This window comes from Piliocolobus tephrosceles, chromosome 14, assembly GCF_002776525.5.
Source record: "Piliocolobus tephrosceles isolate RC106 chromosome 14, ASM277652v3, whole genome shotgun sequence".
Taxonomy (NCBI): domain Eukaryota; kingdom Metazoa; phylum Chordata; class Mammalia; order Primates; family Cercopithecidae; genus Piliocolobus; species Piliocolobus tephrosceles.
This window is the reverse complement of record NC_045447.1, coordinates 79,741,612-79,761,284: the sequence shown is the minus strand read 5'-3', so window position 1 is coordinate 79,761,284 and position 19,673 is coordinate 79,741,612.

Genomic DNA, 19,673 nt, shown 5'->3' with positions numbered 1-19,673 from the left:
AACCAGAATCCAAATGCACAGGTTTTGCTGGTTAAGAAGTAATCTTCTTAACCAGCAAAACAGCAACAAAGTGAGACCTCCACCTTTACAAAAAATAGAAAAAATTAGCCAGGTGTAGGGTACACGCGGCTGTGGTCTCAGCTACTCAGGACGCTGAGGTGAGAGCATCATTTGAGCCTGGGAGGTTGAGGCTGGGGTGGGCCATGAGCGTGCCACTGCACTCCAATCTGAGCAAGACTCTGTCTCAAAAAAAAGTAACCTGCCAAAACAGGTATATGGTCACATCTTTTATTTTATGTTTAATCACAACATCACAGTCAACGCACTTACTTGCATTCCTAAGTCACAAGTGTGGCTATGTTCCCTATCTTTCATCAGCTCTTAGGAAACACAATATATTCCAAGACTTCACTAACAACTTTCCTCACGTTCCATGACCCCCAAAGATCTTGAAGATAAAACATGTCAAAGGTTATTCTCTTTCTTTCTTGGCATTGGGCAGGGACCTTGTTCAGGTGCAGCCTAACCCAGCAGTACTTGCCACCCATAGCACAAAAAAAGCAGATGTACAGAGAACTGAGCACTGACATTTTATCATGGAAACATGATGTTATCATGATGTTCTCAAACATCAACCATAGAGCTGTACCTGGGGGGCATGAATTGAAAGGATAAGGCAAATAACCTCCTCAAATCTTTCACGTCTGCTCTCATGAAACGGTTGACAAAGAATGACATCGATTAAAGTGATTTAAAACTGGCGTGCTGCAATTGTTCTATAAACTATTCTGAAAACCGGTTTTCATGAAAATGGAGAGAAGGTAATGGAAAATGGAGGTGAACAGGACCTGGGACAGAAGCATTCCAAAAACCTGGTTAGTCCCCAAAACTCATCAGTCTGATTACCATATGCTTCAGTTCATCCCCATCTTCAAGCCATGAGTCCCATATTTAGCAGTGAGTTAGCATCCTCCCGGGAGCTTTTAAAAATGCAGATGATCAGATCCAAAGAATAAGGCTCCTTGAGGAGTGGATCTAGGAATGGGTATTTAACTTTCACTTATAATTAGTTTATTCCAATGCCGCCAGTCACTCCAGGAACCAACTCTCTTAACAGACAATGGCACATGAGGCAATTTATGAGAAGGAAAAAAAAAAAAAAAAAAGTCCTCTGCAATTTAAATCGGAGTTCCTTGCGGTCTGAAATGCTTCTGGACGGTCAGAAGGTTGGTCTTCCGCAGAGGAGCAGCATGAGCTCCTTAGTAGGCTTCCCCTCTTCTACCAAGTCCCACAAGCCCCTTGTTTATCTTTAACATCTTTTCTGTGTAAGGAAATGCTAATCATTTTGTAGTGTAACATTCCCATCTGTATTCTGGACCATGGAGGAGGCAACACCCTGCTGCCAGAAAAACCTATCACTTTCCCATGAAGACACTTGCATACAAAGAAGAGGGTTCCCTGAGCTGCTCGAAGCTTCTTTTTTTGTTCACATGTGGGTGCCACAGCTGAGGCTCAAACTCAACAATAAAAGATCAACAATAAAAGAAGGACAGAGAGCAATTTAATTCATGTCTAATTCCCAAAGCTAAGTTGTTGCTTAAGTAAGCAGAGGCTTCTGGCTGGCTCCTCTTTGTGAAATAGTCATATCAAATAACGTGTGCAGAGCACTTTCTTTTCCAGATCGTTTTTCTTTTCATTACTATCTCATCTAAGCATCAGAATAACCCAGAGAAGTAGGCATTATTTCCTCCACTTAACCTGAAGAGACTGAGGCTTGGACAAGTTAAATGACCTGCCCAAGGTCATACAGAAAGGAAATGAAAAAGACAGATTTAGAGCCAGGTCTTTTGACTTCCAAGTCTTCTCATGCAATTGTCCTGCCTTTCTAAGGACCTAACAAATATTGCTGAATGAGTAAAGTGGTAGATGGATAGATGGATTATCTTTGATGAAACAAACACAGTGGTAAAAAATCAAATTAATTTTAATATACACTATTGGATATAATCAAGGAAGATGTTAAAACTTAAACAAAACCTCTGGAAATGGACTGCCAAACAGAAACCCAAAGTGTGAATTTGCTAGCTGGTCTTACCACGTTAAGACTCTGAAACCACATAGCCTGAGTTTGAATCCCAGATCTACTACTTACTAGCTTTGCCACCAAGAGCAAGTTACTTAACTGCGTTCTCACTCAGTTTCTTTGTCCACAAAAGGCAAGTAATAATAATAAATGTTCTAACTTACAGAGTGGGTTGAGGATTGTAAAAATTAAACATATTTAATGGATTTAGAATTGTGCCTGGCACACAATAAGATATCATACATTTCTTTGACATTAATGAAAATATTTCCTCATACATAATCCACTCTCAATTGTCTATGTGCGGATTATTCATTAGGTTTTAGGTTCTAGTTGGGCTGGTTTGGTACTCTTCACATACGAAGATCTACTACCTCAACAGTTAACTGCCCTTGGGAAAAGAGAAGGAACTCACATTTGCAGAGCAAGTACCACATGCCAGGCACCAGGCCAGATACTTTTTACACACCATCTTACTTAATTCTCGTACCACCAACACCAAGCAGCTATTATTATCCCCATTTTACAGATGAAAAAAATCTAAGGCTCAGATTTAAATAAACCCTATCTGGTAAGTGACGAAGGGAAGATTAAATTAAGCCTTCCTCTCCCCTGATCTCTTGCTCTTTCAGACTGTCTCTTGTTCAATATGGATATGAATACGATCCTTACTAAATTCAAACTATATTAGCTGCATGCAGTGGTGTGCACCTGTAGTCCCAGCTACTGAGAGGCTGAGGTGGGAGGACTGCTTGAGCCCAGGAGTTCAAGGCTTCAGTGAGCTGTGATGATGTCACTATACTCCAGCCTGAGTGACAGAGAGAGAAACCCCAACTCTAAAAAAAAAAAAATACAAATAAATAAAATTCATACTACAACTACATACCTTTCACATTAATCATGCAATATATCACACCTAGCTCCAGCCCCAGAGGCAAATCCTGATGACCTGTAGGAACCACTTCTTGGGAGATCAAAGGGCATAGGAAGATCAACCACTCTGTTGAGCCACCATCAAACCAATGCTTTCCCTCAGCAGCAAAAGTGTGTCCTGTGCTGCAACATCCAAAGTACTGGAATAATGTACCTTAGAAGGTAGTTGTGCTGATTGTAATTAACTGCTCTCACCACACAGCAAGCACCCAGTAGCTACCGGCTATAAAAGGCAGTCCAGGACAATGTTTAAGAGTATAAACTCGGGGCTGGTGGCTCACACAATGAACTTGTGGTGGCTCATGCCTGTAATCCCGACACTTTGGAAGGGTAAGACAGGAGGATCACTTGAGTCCAGGAGTTCAAGAACAGCCTGGGCAAAATGGCAGGACCCTATCTCTATGAAAAGAAAAAACATTAGCCAAGTTTGGTAGTATGCACCTGTAATCCCAGCCACCCAGGAGGCTGAGACAGGAGGATAGTTTGAGCCAGAAAGTCAAGGCTGCAATGAGCCAAGTTCATGCCACTGCACTCCAGCCTGGGCAACAGAGACCCCGTCTAAAAATAAATAAGTAAGTAAGTAAGAACTTGGAAGCCAGATTGTCTGTATTCAAATCCTGACTATGTCACTTAGTAGTAGGGAGACCCTGGACAAGTTATTTAGTTTTTCTGTGCTACAGTTGCTCAACTATAATTGAGGATAACAATAATATACCTGAAAGGGTGTTGTAAGGATTAAATGAGCTCATATAAATGAAGCCATAGAACAGTGCCTGGGGAAAAGTAACTGCTATATAACTGTTGGTTTTTATTATTAATATTAAGAAAATGTGGAGCTGAAGAAAAATGTGTTGGTGAAATGTGGAAAAGTAGGCATCTACATGTATCATTGGTTGGATTTTACATCCATGACATGTTTTAGAGGGTGATTTGAAAATATCCAGCAATATTTTATTAATAAATGTGTGTGCACCTTCTGATTTGTCAATTCCATACAGAAATATAAACTGCAGTTTATGTAGTTATGTGGCAGTATGAGTGTGTGTGTGTGTCTGTGTGTGTGTCTGTGTGTGCGTGTGTGAGTGTGTGTGTGTCTGTGTGAGTGTGTGTGTGAGTGTGTGTGTGTCTCTGTGTGTGTGTCTCTGTGTGTGTGTGTGTCTCTGTGTGTGTGTGTCTGTGTGTCTGTGTGTGTGTCTGTGTGTGTGTCTGTGTGTGTGTGTGTGTGTGTGTCTGTGTGTGTGTCTGTGTGTGTGAGTGTGTGTGTGTGTGTGTGTGAGTGTGTGTGTGCTGAGAGAAGCAACCAGGAGTTAGAAATAACTCCCTTAATCTAATACAGATATCCATCAGAAACCTATAAAACAGTATTCTTAAACTGAAAAATATCGGAAAGTCCCCTTAAAATCGAGAACAGAACAAGGATACCGACTATCATTTCTTCTAGTCGATATTATACCAAAGACTAAGCCATCTGCATGAAGAAGAAAAATAAATAAGGATTGGAGAGAAAGACTCAAAGTTGCCATTAAGTATATATAAGATGATTATCTACATAAAACTCAATAGAATCTATTGAAATGTATTATTACTCAAATTGAGAAGAGAGCTAAATAAGGTAGCTAGGTAGGAGAATAATGTAAAAACTTTAATTTCATTTCTATATAACAAAAAACATAATTTTTAAAAAGATATATTAATTATATACTAGTCTGTAAAAACTTATCCCAAAATTTAGTAACTGAAAACAACAAACATCTCACAGAGATCAAGCAAGCCTCAGTTCTCTCCATGTGGAGGGCTGCTTGATTATCCTCATGACATAGCACTGCCTTCTTGCACAAAGGGTGATCTGAGAAAGAGAAAGAAGAAAGCCAAAACCACAGTACATTTTATGAGTCATTTTAAAATTACTTCTGCTTTATTTTATTCCTTAGCAGCAGCAAGTCACTAAGTTTATCCCTCACCTAACAGGAGGAGAATTAAGCTCCCCACCCCCCCTTTTTTTTTTTTTTTTTTTTTTTTTTTGCCTGCCAGGGACTGAAAGAAGGAAGCACCACCTTTTAAAAGGAAGAATTTCAAAGAATGTGTGAACATATTTAAAAACCATCAGGAATGTCATATCCAAAACCAGAAAAATTTTAAGTTACTTAGAAATAAATCTAATGAAAGATGTTTAAAACCTTAAAGAGAAAAATTTTAAAACTTTAGTGAAAGACATTAAAGAAGACCTAAATAAATGCAGAGATACATGATAAGTAGTCTTAATAGCAATTCTTCCAAATTAATATAATAATTCAATTTAATTCTAATCTGAGGCCCCAACAGATTTTTTAAAAAAATGTTTGGGACTTGAAAAGTAGATTCTGGGCTGAGTGCAGTGGCTCACACCTGTAATCCCAGCACTTTGGGAGGCTAAGGAGGACAGATTACTTGAGGCCAGGAATTCGAGACCAGCCTGGCCAACTACTGGTCTCTACTAAAAATACAAAAACTAGCCAGGTGTGGTGGTACGCACCTGCAGTCCCAGCTACTGGGGAGACTGAGGTGGGAGGATGACTTGAGCTCAGGAGGCGGAGGTTGCAGTGAGCAGGGATTGCGTCACGGCACTCCAGCCTGTATGACAGAGCAAGACTCTGTCTCAAAAAGTAGCAAAGAATAGATTCTGAAGCTTTTATGGAAATAATTCAAAGGTCCAAGAATGGAAAACAAACTCTCGAATGAGAAACAGTACAAGATTGAAGAACACATCCCACAGATACCAAGACTTCTTATAAAGCTCGGTATCAATGGCTGTTAAAACAGTGTGGGATTGCTTCAGCAACAGACAAACCAAGTAATGGCAAGGAGAGGACCAGACACAGATCAACTATAGAAATTTGATATATGCTAGAAATAATATCGCAAATTACTTGGGGATGAGTATACTATTTAATAAATACTACTCAGACAACTGGTTATCCATGGAAGTAAAAAGTAAAATTGTATCCATATCTCAGGCCATATCTTCAGATCAATGGATTCTAGATAAATTTTAAACTTAAATGTAATGGAAAATTATAAAAGTTCCCAAAGAAAATAAAAGGATATCTCTTTGTGACCATATGGGAGGGCTTCCTAAGCACACACAAAAAGTGCTGGCCATAAAAATGATTGACACATTTAACTACATATTACTCAGTATTGTCCTAAAGTTATGAACAAATTCAAAAGATTAGAAAATAAAATAATCTACATAAACATTTTAAAAGTAGAGATAAAACTCTAGATTGATGTGATTTTATTTCCGGAAGGCCTAAAAACTCTAGTTAAAAAAGAAAAATGTCTAGAATCAATAAGAGATTTGATAAGATGGCTAAATGCAAGATAAATATACAATGATTAATAACTTTTCTTAATGCTATCAGTAAAACCTAAGAAATGAAAATGGGCAGCTGGGTGTGGTGGCTCACGCCTGTAATCCCAACACTTTGGGAGACCGAGGCAGGTGGATCACTTGAGGTCAGGAGTTTGAGACGAGCCTGGCTAACAATGTGAAACCCCTACCTCTACTAAAAATACAAAAACTAGCCAAGCATGGTGGCAGGTGCCTATAATCCCAGCTGCTTGGGAGACTGAGGCAGGAGAAATGCTTGAACTCGGGAGGTGGAGGTTGCAGTAGCTGAGATCTTGCCACTGCGCTCCAGCCTGGGCAACAGAGCGAGACCCTGTCTCAAAAGAAAAGAAATGGAAATGGGAGATGTTTCATTTACAAAGACAAAGGGAGTAAAATATTTCAGGAGAAATTTAACAAGGTAGGCTTAGGACTTTTATAAATAAGTCTGTCAAATCTTGCCAAAAGTCATAAAATAAGATCTGATCAAATGCAAAGACAAACTATTCTGGAAAGTTTCTCCACATTCATATTTGAGTAAAAATTTTAAACAGGGGAATGGACTTGTTCTATTTGCAGAATAATTCAGAATGCATGTGAGCTGGCATCTGCATTCAGCCATTCTACAAACATTTACCACTTACTAAGTGCCAGCCTCTGGACTACACAGAAATTATCATCTAGACTTGGTCTGTGTTCCCAAAAACCTGATAATTGAGTAGTAACGGAAGATAAGGTTTAAACATCACAAAACATAAGAGTTGATAGAAGAGACCTTATATGTTACCTATGCTCATGCCATTATTTCACAGATGTAGAAACTGAGCCCAGAAAGAACACTTGTTTTATTGAAGTTCACATAGCTAGTAGCTGAGCTGGGACTACAACTCAGTTCTTGTGACTTCCACAACATATCATTCTGCCTCTCAATTACAATATGAAGAGTTTAAACTATTCTTCTCAGCATAGTTAATCTAGTACTTAAAGAGATTTTACCGCACAATTAGGACACACGAGTAGTGGGATCAGGCTTGAGAAAAAAACTAAGCATTGCCATGGTGCACGTACTCTATTAATATTTTGTTAGATAACAAATAAGGTGCATACTAACAAGAGACTACCAGACAGCTATTAAAAAGATGATGGAAAACTAGACATAGATCTACACATGGATAAATGACTGCTACATATCATTGAGTGAATAAAGGTTGTAGAATGTTACATTTATCCATATTCCATAGAGGTAAAATTTATATAAATACATGTGTGTTATCAGGGAATACTATGCAGCCATAAAAAATGAATTCACGTCCTTTGTAGGGACATGGATGAGCTGGAAACTATCATCCTTAGCAAACTAACACAGGAACAGAAAACCAAACACCGCATGTTCTTACTCATAAGTGGGAGTTGAACAGTGAGAACACATGGACACAGGGAGGGGAACATCATACACTGTGGCCTGTCAGGGAGTCAGGAGGACAAGGGAGAGAGAGCATTAGGACAAATACCTAATGCATGAGGGGCTTAAAACCTAGATGATGGGTTGATAGGTGAAGTAAACCACCATGGCACATGTATACATATGTAACAAACCCACACGTCCAGCACATGTATCCCAGAACTTAAGAAAAAAATGTGTTAAATTAGACATAATATATGTGTGTGTGTGTGTGTGTGTGTGTGTGTGTGTGTGTGTGTGTACATACACATGTATATGGATAGAGAGAGACAGCAAGACACAGAGATCTCTGGATGAATGTTTATGATGATGTGAACAGTATATAGTTATTTTGAGTTGTAAGATTTGAGGTGGAATTTATTTTTTCTTTGTACATTTCTCTACTATTAATTTTTTCTTATATTTGTCAGGTATCTTTATTAAAGCAACAAAATTTAAAATATAGGCTGACCTGAATAACCCCAGGTATCAGAAGCATGACCAACCAGTGGGTTGAAACAAATGTTCATGTTAGGACGCAGATTGGATATAGAGATTAGAGCAGAACTTAATCATCCAGAAAAAGAAATAAGGGAAAGAGGTTGTATTTAGGACCAAATACACCTTTCTAAAGTTTACAAATACTCTGGGATTTGTCTGTATGTAAGTATGCACCACAATACAAGAGATTCAGAGTTTATATTTACACACAAGGTGGCAGTTAGTCTTAGTTGGCATATCAACACCCAGTCCCAAACATCCAGAGCCCCAACCATACTATAAAACAATACTATGAATACTGTAAAGTATAGTAATCACCTTCCCAAACTCCCTTGTAACTCAGATCTAGCCAATCAGAAATAAGTAAAAGTTGCTGGGTGGGGCGGGGCTTCCTTAAACAATATCCTTTTAAAAGGGGCCTCTTACTCCTTTTTTTAAATTATTAGTTTGTTGTTGTGTTTGTTTTTTGTGGTTTTAAAGACAGGGTCTCTCTGTGTCACCGAGGCCACAGTGCAGTGGTACAGTGATAACTCACTGCAGCCTCAAACTACTGGACTCAAGTGATCCTCTCATCTCAGCCTCCCAAAGCACTGAGATTATAGGCCTGGGCCACCATACCTTCCCTTTTTTTTTTTAACAGCCTGAAATATAGACTTAATTCCTGGAGGTTCAAAAGTCATCTTGCAATCATGAGGACCAAAGTTATGTATTAAAGATGGCAGGATCCTGGATCCTTGATGACATCCTTAGCACCTCCACCAGCCCCGGACTGCCAATCTTTGGGCATCTTGTCATAGGAGAGAAATAATGCCTACATGTTGAAGGTGTATTTAGTATTCTTTCAGTTACAGGCAGCCTAACATAATTCTAAAAGGTGGATACAATAAAACCTCCTTAAATTGACTTTACCTGGTCATAGTTTGTGCTGTTCTAATATAAGCAGGAGCTACAATTGACTTTTGCCAAATTAATTTTAGAAGAAATCAAGAGTGAAATTATGGGGACAAGGAAAATCATTAACTTTCTCAAAAAAAAAAAAAAAGGCTACTTATTAATCGCAAGCCCTATAGCAGCACCCAGCACAGAGTTACATACTAATAGTTGCTATGTCAATTATAATAATTTTTATTTATTCCATAAACTCTTTCAGGCAATTACTTGCTAATCTATTTCCAGTTTGATCTTCAGTCCAAAACACTGACTTTTCTCATGGAATTCTCTGAAATCAGCTGCACTGCTTGAAAATTTAATCCACATCAACATAAAAACAATATGACAACAAATTATTTAAATATATTATTTGTGCTTTTCAGTGTGTGTAACTCACACACACATTCATCACTTAAGGTCTAACTCTTCTGTTCTGACTTTATGAATAGCCCCTGCAATGCAAAGATCTGTTTTAGAAAGCTATGTGGAAAGTATTTATCTACACTATATAATTTTTCCATGACCGATAACTGTTGACCTGTACAAAAAAAAAAAAACTAAAAAAAAAAAACAAAAAACAAAAACAAAAAAAAAAAAACAGCTTTTGGAGTAAAACTGCATAGGAAATTTGTATAATATAATTGAGTCATCATTAATCTTTTGCAATCCTTTTCCTTCATCATATTTATTAATCCTTAAAAGATTCAGAGAATGATTCTGTTCCAATGTTCTACACATACCATCTGTTCAAGCACATTCCTTATATTCTTACTAGGTTTTCACAGATGCCACTTTTGAAATCGGCAAATCTCCTCAGGAGCATCATCTGGCTCCTGTCACCCCTACTCCAGGGAGCCCTCATCATTGCAGTAATTCCAGCGTCAGAGCAGATGTTCCATAATCTCCGTCATATTTCCCTTCCTTGGTAGAGCTTTTGAATGCAAATTTTGAGGTGAAAAAAAGTCCTTTGAGTGAAAGCATTATCTGCAAATGCTTTCTCTCTGCATCAAATACAGCACTCAGGCATCTTATTTCTGCTCTTCTGGAGGCATGGTTAGAGAGAACCTCATTGCTCATAGCAGAGGAAGCGGAAACACACCAAGACCCAGAGACCAAGAGAGAACACAAGGAAACCAAAGGAGGTTAGATGCAAAGCAATGTCAAATTATACAAGACTAAACTTTTAAAAGTCAATGAGGCTGTGCCCCAACAGAAAATAAGCAAAGTTCTGGGTTGGATAGAAGATAACATATTGTTTAGGAAAGGTGTGTGACATTCAATCGAGACTATGTAGGCAACAGAAAATGGGGAGCAGAAATCTTCCGCAAAATTAGATCTGTGAAGGCAATTAGTTTGGATAACTGATCTCAACTCTTTTTTAAATGCCAGGATCTGATATTTAAATTGCTCAAAAACATTCCCCCTAAATCTATAACTTGCTTGTTCCGCATAGATACAACTTCAAAGTGGAAAATGCATTCAAGGAAGCAGAAACAATATCAAGTTAGAAGAAAAGGGCACTAACCTGGAGTTAGAAAGGGTTCTAGAGTAGAGTGAGTTAGGTGCTACTAACTTACCTATCTGTGAGATTTGGGCCTAGTCGCCTGACCTATCTGACACCTCAGTTTCTTTATTCCTAAAGTGAGCAGTGGAACTAGGTAACCCTGGGTCACTGCCAGCTTGAAAATAGCACAACGCTGTGCAGGCAGTACAAGCAGGTACACCTACTTGTTGAATTAGCCTGCATCCACTTCCAAGATGGCAAAACAGATGGCAAGATCTGTTTCATCAGCTGGGGCAAAAAGAACAAAAAGAACCATGTTGAAAGATAGTCCATATATGTTTAGGAGGAGCAATAAATAAAGACCAGTAATAAAAGTCAAGATTTTCTAAGTGAGGGGCATATCAATAGGGGCTTCATGTTCAGTTACCACAGTCCAGAGAAGAGAAAGGTGCCCAGAGAGGCAGATACATGTGTCCCAGATCCAGATCAGCAGGCTGAAAACCCACATCTTTAAGTCTCAGGTTCTTCATCTTTTGAAAAGTGAATTAAAGTGGATGGATGTGCTTTGGGAAAACGGATGCACCCTCCAGATTTAAGCTTGATTACAAGACATTGATAAAAAGAGTGCTTAGTTACAGCCTCCTCTTCTCCCATCATTTACTCTTCCTTTTTCTAAACTCACAGACAACTTTAATTTAGTCAGCAAGAATTTCAGCCGAATAGGACACTCTGCAATCAATTGCTGCTCCCATTTGTTCCACATCTCACCTATGGGGAGACAGGCAAATGTAAAGAGGAGGTGAACAAATAATTCAATTACTAGAAGAAATTTATCAGACTTAACAGAGGCTTTGGGGGTGGGGGGGTGGGAAAGACCTACTCTTTTTTCCTTTATTGAGAGTGGGGAGATTGTTGTGCTTTTTAGAATAATTTATTTTTGACTATCAATTATCCAGCTATTTATTTCAACTTCCCATTTTACAATTACAATCTTAGTCATTTACTTTCAAAGGCCCTAAAGGAAATGCACTTTCCCAAGTAAATGCCAAAGTTCCCTTCTGTCTCCCTCTCTCCCTCTGCCTTTCAGAACTAGGTCTGAGTAAATTTGCAAACTTGTTTGTTTTCAGTACTCTTGCTATTCCTACCATTTGCCTTAGTTGGACTCTTTTAATATCACTCTCCCCAAGCCATCCTGAATCCATATCGCAATGCCCCCATCCCAAGCCTGCTCTCTACTTGCTCATGCTTCTCAATCCTGTCCCATCATCCTATTCATTTTATCAAAATTCTTTCCTCCCTGTCACATTCCTTGTTAGTCTCAGAAGTAGCAGGCCAGGTTATGCTGGCAAACTCAGTTGATTAAGAGGTTTAAGAACCCTGTGTATTTAAAAGAGATGGATCTGGACGCAGTTGATAGCTTAACACTGCCCTGTCCAACATGGTAGCCACTAGCCACATGTGACTGTTCAAATTTAAATATAAATTAATTAAGGCCAGGTGCGGGCGCTCATGCCTGTAGTCCCAGCATTCTGGGAGGCCAAAGCGGGTAGATCGCTACAGCTCAAGAGTTTGAGATCAGCCTGGACAACATAGTGAAATCTAATCTCTACAAAAACAAAAACATTAGCCAGGCATGGTGGCCGCACCTATAGTCCTGGCTCCTTGGGAGGGTGAGGTGGGAAGATGGCTTGAGTTCAGCAGGTGGAGGTTGCAGTGAGTTAAGATTGTGCCCTGCATTCCAGCATGGGTGACAGAGCCAGATGCTGTCGCTCTCTCTCTATATATAAATTAATTGTATTAATATACATATTGATTTAATTAATATGTATTAATTAAAATTAAATTGAATTTAAAATTCCATTCCTCTGTGGTACTTGCCATGTTTGAAGCCATAAGAACATTACCATCCACACAGAAAATTCTATCAGTCAGTGCTGCCTTCACATAAAGGAATTAATGTTAATGGTGGAGTAAGAATATAATCATTATTTCTGTGCTAAGAAACTCTACAGGTAATAAAAATGAACTTATTTGTGTGTTATAGGTGTAGAGTCAGGAATTGGGGTATAGAAGGTGGCTAGATGAGGGAGAGATGACTATCTTTTGAGGAGTACTTTTTTTTTTTTTTTTAACAGAAAACAAACTTAGTATATTTTTTGGAATTAGTTTAAAACACTCTTTGAGTACTGTGGGTATCGTCCCTGGCACAGGATGCAATTGTCTTTTTTTATTTTTTTATTATTTATTATTATTGTTATACTTTAAGTTCTAGGGTACATGTGCATAACATGCAGGTTTGTTACATATGTATACTTGTGCCATGTTGGTGTGCTGCACCCATCAACTCATCAACACCCATCAACTCGTCCTTTACATCAGGTATAACTCCCAATGCAATCCCTCCTCCCTCCCCATAATAGGCTCCTGTGTGTGATGTTCCCCTTTCCGAGTCCAAGTGAGCTCATTGTTCAGTTCCCACCTATGAGTGAGAACATGCGGTGTTTGGTTTTCTGTTCTTGCGATAGTTTGCTGAGAATGATGGTTTCCAGCTGCATCCATGTCCCTACAAAGGACGCAAACTCATCCTTTTCTATGGCTGCAATAGTATTCCATGGTGTATATGTGCCACATCTTCTTAATCCAGTCTGTCACTGATGGACATTTGGGTTGATTCCAAGTCTTTGCTATTGTGAATAGTGACGCAATGAACATATATGTGCATGTGTCTTTATAGCAGCATGATTTATAATCCTTTGGGTATATACCCAGTAATGGAATGGCTGGGTCATATGGTATTTCTAGTTCTAGATCCTTGAGGAATTGCCATACTGTTTTCCATAATGATTGAACTAGTTTACAATCCCACCAACAGTGTAAAAGTGTTCCTATTTCTCCACATCCTCTCCAACACCTGTTGTTTCCTGACTTTTTAATGATTGCCATTCTAACTGGTGTGAGATAGTATCTGATTGTGGTTTTGATTTGCATTTCTCTGATGGCCAGTGATGACGAGCATTTTTTCATGTGTCTGTTGGCTGTATGCATGTCTTCTTTTGAGAAATGTCTGTTCATATCCCTTGCCCACTTTTTGATGGGGTTGTTTGTTTTTTTCTTGTAAATTTGTTTGAGTTCTCTGTAGGTTCTGGATATTAGCCCTTTGTCATATGAGTAGATTGCAAAAATTTTCTCCCATTCTGTAGGTTGCCTGTTCACTCTGATGGTAGTTTCTTTTGCTATGCGGAAGCTCTTTAGTTTAATTAGATCCCATTTGTCAATTTTGGCTTTTGTTGCCGTTGCTTTTGGTGTTTTAGACATGAAGTCCTTGCCCATGCCTATGTCCTGAATGGTATTACCTAGGTTTTCTTCTAGGGTTTTTATGGTATTAGGTCTAACATTTAAGGCAAAAACTGGAAGCATTCCCTTTGAAAACTGGCACAAGACAGGGATGCCCTCTCTCACCACTCCTATTCAACATAGTGTTGGAAGTTCTGGCTAGGGCAATCAGGCAAGAGAAAGAAATCAAGGGTATTCAGTTAGGAAAAGAAGAAGTCAAATTGTCCCTGTTTGCAGATGACATGATTGTATATTTAGAAAACCCCATTGTCTCAGCCCAAAATCTCCTTAAGCTGATAAGCAACTTCAGCAAAGTCTCAGGATACAAAATTAATGTGCAAAAATCACAAGAATTCTTATACACCAGTAACAGACAAACAGAGAGCCAAATCATGAATGAACTTCCATTCACAATTGCTTCAAAGAGAATAAAATACCTAGGAATCCAACTTACAAGGGATGTAAAGGACCTCTTCAAGGAGAATTACAAACCACTGCTCAGTGAAATAAAAGAGGACACAAACAAATGGAAGAACATACCATGCTCATGGATAGGAAGAATCAATATCGTGAAAATGGCCATACTGCCCAAGGTAATTTATAGATTCCATGCCATCCCCATCAAACTACCAATGAGTTTCTTCACAGAATTGGAAAAAACTGCTTTAAAGTTCATATGGAACCAAAAAAGAGCCCGCATTGCCAAGACAATCCTAAGTCAAAAGAACAAAGCTGGAGGCATCATGCTACCTGACTTCAAACTGTACTACAAGGTTACAGTAACCAAAACAGCATGGTACTGGTACCAAAACAGAGATATAGATCAATGGAACAGAACAGAGTCCTCAGGAATAATACCACACATCTACAGCCATCTGATCTTTGACAAACCTGAGAAAAACAAGAAATGGGGAAAGGATTCCCTATGTAATAAATGGTGCTGGGAAAATTGGCTAGCCATAAGTAGAAATCTGAAACTGGATCCTTTCCTTACTCCTTATACGAAAATTAATTCAAGAGGAGTACTTTTTATATGCCAAGGTTTGGGCATAGACCAGGGAAAAATAAAGTAGAGAAGTATTCTCTTTTTATATTAGTAGATGTTCCAGTAACCCATTTTATTGATGTGAAAACAGAGCCTAAAAGAGGCTAAGTAATTTGCCCAAACTTTGTAACTAGAATACAAAATCAAGTCTGTTTGCATTCCAGTGTTCTTTTACTGTACTATGCTGCCTGTAAATCTCTGTCAACAAGGAAAATCTCTATAAATCCCAGCCACTGTTTGTTCCCCAAAGTTATTTGTTTTCTTTCCTTCAAAGTGGTGACTGGGGTTATGTCAATGCAGAATAATATTCTTTAACTTTTTATGTTAAGATAATGGTAGACCCACATGCTTGTAAGAAGGTTGTAAGAAGTCATATGGTAAGATTTTGCATATCCTTTTAATACTTTTTTTAAATCTGCTACCATACTAGACCCCCTTCTTAGTGCTGGGACCACAGAGACAAAATCATCCTTTCCCTTAAAGACTTCAGAGGAGATGAGGAACATATAAATAAATCACTAATATAGAGTTGGTTAAAGCAAAAATATAATGCAACTTCCACCTATCAATTAACAAATAATAATAATAATAATAATGACATTCTAGCCAAGCTATTGTAAAACAGGCACTTGTATCTGTTTTCTCATCTGTAAAAGAGGATTAATAATAGCACCTATACTATAGGATTGGTGTAAACATTAACATAACAGTATCTGGACATTCTATTTACTATTTAATATTGTATCAATTGTTGGCATTCTGGTTTCTATTTTTAAATTTTTCTACAATGCACTTACATAACTTTTAGAGAAAAAAAATTAATCACTCTTAGTTAAAACAAGTGTCTCATGTCGTAAGCTAGTTGTATATCCTATCTTAAAAGAATACACTGAGATGGCACAGCTGATTCACCTTGGAGAAACACAGCGATGTCAGAGAAGAATCACTGAAAGAGAAAGACAATGTCTGAGTTGACTTTTGGAGGCCAAAGATTTAAGAAGAAGGTTGGAAGAGAATTCAAGACCAATGGATTATCAAGCAAAGACTTAGAATCTAAGTAATTTAAAGGCAAGAAGGGGACATGAAGGTCATCCAGTCCTACTTTCCACCCTGTGCAGGTCTCCCTTGCAGTCTGCTCGACTGATTCTTAAAATGCATTCAGAAAGAGGGTGCTTTCTCATGGAATACTACGCAGCCATAAAAAGGAATAAGACTATGTCCTTTGCAGGGACATGGATGAAGTTGAAAGCCATCATCCTCAGCAAACTAAGACAGGAATAGAAAAACAAACATCACATGTTCTCACTCATAATTGGGAGCTGAACAATGAGAACACATGGACACAGGGAGGGGAACGACACACACTGTGGTCAGTCAGAATGAGGGGTGAGGGGAGGGAGAGCGTTAGGACAAATAACTAATACATGCGGGGCTTAAAACTTAGATGACAGGTTGATAGGTGCAGCAAGGCACCATGGCACATGTATACCTATGTAATAATCCTACATGTTCTGCACTTGTATCCTGGAACTTAAAGTAAAATAAAATTTAAAAAAAAGAAAGCGGGTGCTTTCCACATTATGAATCAACCATTGTTGGGGACAGTTTTATTAGAAACTGTGTCTACATATGTGTATACTCATCTAATGTTACACTTACATGCATATACATCAGGGCAAAATCCAAGCAACTACTCATACCAGGGGTGTAACAGTCACTTAAGTATGGTCTACCAAGGTAATATTCCTCAATCTACTATATGAATGTGGTGTTTGTGCTTAGCTTCTAGATGCCATACAAACATTACTATCTCCATAGTTTTTAAGTGTAAAAGCCTTGAGAGTGTTGAAAGTTTGGATAAGTAGTAGTATATGGGTTGGGCGTGGTGGTTCATGCCTGTAATTCCAGCATTTTGGGAGACCAAGGTGGGTGGATCATCTGAGGTCAGGAGTTGGGGACCAGCCCGGCTAACATGGTGAAACCCCATTTCTACTGAAAATACAAAAATTAGCTGGGCATGCTGGCGGGTACCTGTAATCCCAGCTACTTGGGAAGCTGAGGCAGAAGAATTGCTTGAACCCAGGAGGCAGAGGTTGCAGTGAGCGGAGATCATGCCACTGCACTCCAGCCTGGGCAACACAGTGAGACTCTGTCTCAAAAAAAAAAAAAAAAGTAGTATATTATTTCAATTGAAAAAGAAGAAGATAAAAATATGAAAATGGTGATACTTTTACTTTTTTTTACTTTTTTTTTTTTTTTTTTTTGAGACAGAGTACAGCAGCGTGATCTCGGCTCACTGCAACCTGTCTCCCAGGTTCAAGCAATTCTTCTGTGTCAGCCTTCTGAGTAGCTGGGATTACAGGCACCTGCCAGCACATCCAGCCTGGCTAGTTTTTGTATTTTTAGTAGAGATAGGGTTTCATCACATTGATCAGGCTGGTCTCAAACTCCTTACCTCAAGTGATCCACCTACCTCGGCCTCCCAAAGTGCTAGGATTACAGGCATGAGCCACTGCACCCAGACTTTACTTTTTATAATAGTATAATTGGTTCTGAAGAGAAAAGGTGAATTTATACAACATGCAAAATCTATTATAGCAGTACCCAGCACAATATAAAGAAAAGATAGACTTAGAAAGCAGTTAAGTGTGTGGCTAGCAAAACAACATCAATATTGTATACCAAAAAGAGAATGCTCGAAATACATTTAGGAACTTAAAGGCTAAGCCTGGTAAGAAGCTTTACCATAAGCTTATAGGTCTGAGGCCTATTGCAGGCTAAACAACATAAGTGAATTCTACGCTAGCAGATGCAGACCTCGTAATGTTACCCATCTCAACAACTTTGAAGCATAGTTAAAACTCAACTAAGTGACAAAGATAGTACCACAAATCAGTGAGGAAATGATGGATTATGCAATTAATGTGTTGAAACATCTGGATAAAAGCTTGGAAAATAAAGTTGTTAGGCTCCTATTTCACTCTTTACATCAAAATTAATTTCTGATGTTAAAAACTATAAAAAGAAAATTTTTAATTACAGAGAGCTGAAGCCTTTTCTAATAATATACAACACCTAGAAGTCATAAAATAAAGATTTTTACATGGGAAAAATATCAAAGGAAAAACTGAAAAAAAAATTTGCAATCCATATCACAAGTAAAGGGGCTTTTTTTCTTAATATATTAAGCTCTCCTGCAAATCAATAAGAAAAATGTAAACAATTCAATGGAAAATATAGGCAAAGTAGATGAACAGTTCCCAGAAAAAGAAATAGCTTTTAATCACATGAAAAAGTTCAATCACATTTTTAAGAAACACAAATTAATCCACACATCATTTTCACTTATAAAATTGTAGAGTTCAAAAAGTGTGATAAGACATTCTCAACCATTGATGGTGAAGTGTAAATTGGTAAAACTTTTATGGAGAGAAATTTGGCACTACTAATCAAAATTACAAATGTACAATGTTTGACCTAGTAATCTCACCTCTAAGAATTTATCCTTCATGTATCTTGAACGTGTGTAAAGTGTTATACATAAAAGGTATTTGTTGCATAATTGTCTATAAAAGCAAAGGTAGAAACATCCTGAATGTCTGTTATTAGGAGACTGCTCAGTGGCTATTTTTAAAATAAGGTAGATTTTTGTGTTCAAATATGAAAACATCTTTTATACAGTCAACTGGAAAAGGCAAAGTATATAGCATTCTATGATTTCTATTAATAATGAAGAGGTATTGACATGATGGATAAAGGTATTGACATGATGGATGCTTGTATATGTTTAGAATATTTCTGGAAGGATGGCCAAAAGGTAGTAATAGTGGTTGCTTCCTTGAGGTACACGTGATGGCTTGAAATTATGGTTGGGAAACACACAAACTTTCTACTGTAATATGCCTTTCTACCTTAAAAAAATTTTTTATCATGAATTTGTATTAGCTATGCAAAAGAAATTGAATCAAAAAACCTATTCCCTGCTCAAAGCAAATCCCTCCCACTTCTCTGCCCCCCCAGTATTTTTTAGGGCATCTTTTGTTATCCTTGCATGTTTATATCCCCAGGAGTTCTTCGAGTGCTACAACTGTGTGTCCATCATGTTTGCATATCCAGCATTTGCACGGTGCCTTAATCATGAAAAGGGATTTTTTTTTAAGTGATGTTTTGAAGGATGAAAAAGACCCTTTTTTTGGGTGGAAGTCAGGCTCCCTTTAAATATGACCGAATACAGTTGAGCAGAATTGCGAGGCCCTAAAACATCTTCCTACTATTCCTGGAATTCAAGGTAGAATTCTTGAAACATCCCTATTCTTTAAGAGAAAGGGATGAGACAAAAAGGAGAGAGAGAGAATCTGAAGCTGACTTAAAGATCTGACTGGACTTCAGAGCAGTGACCCAGGGAGAATTCATTTGAAAAAAAAAAATGTGACCATGTGAATGGACAAAAAGGAGATGGCTTTAGATCTTATATGCTCTAAACAAAGAGTTATGCTGAGAGGGAAACTGACTTGTCATGAAGTCAGCTTTGCTCTG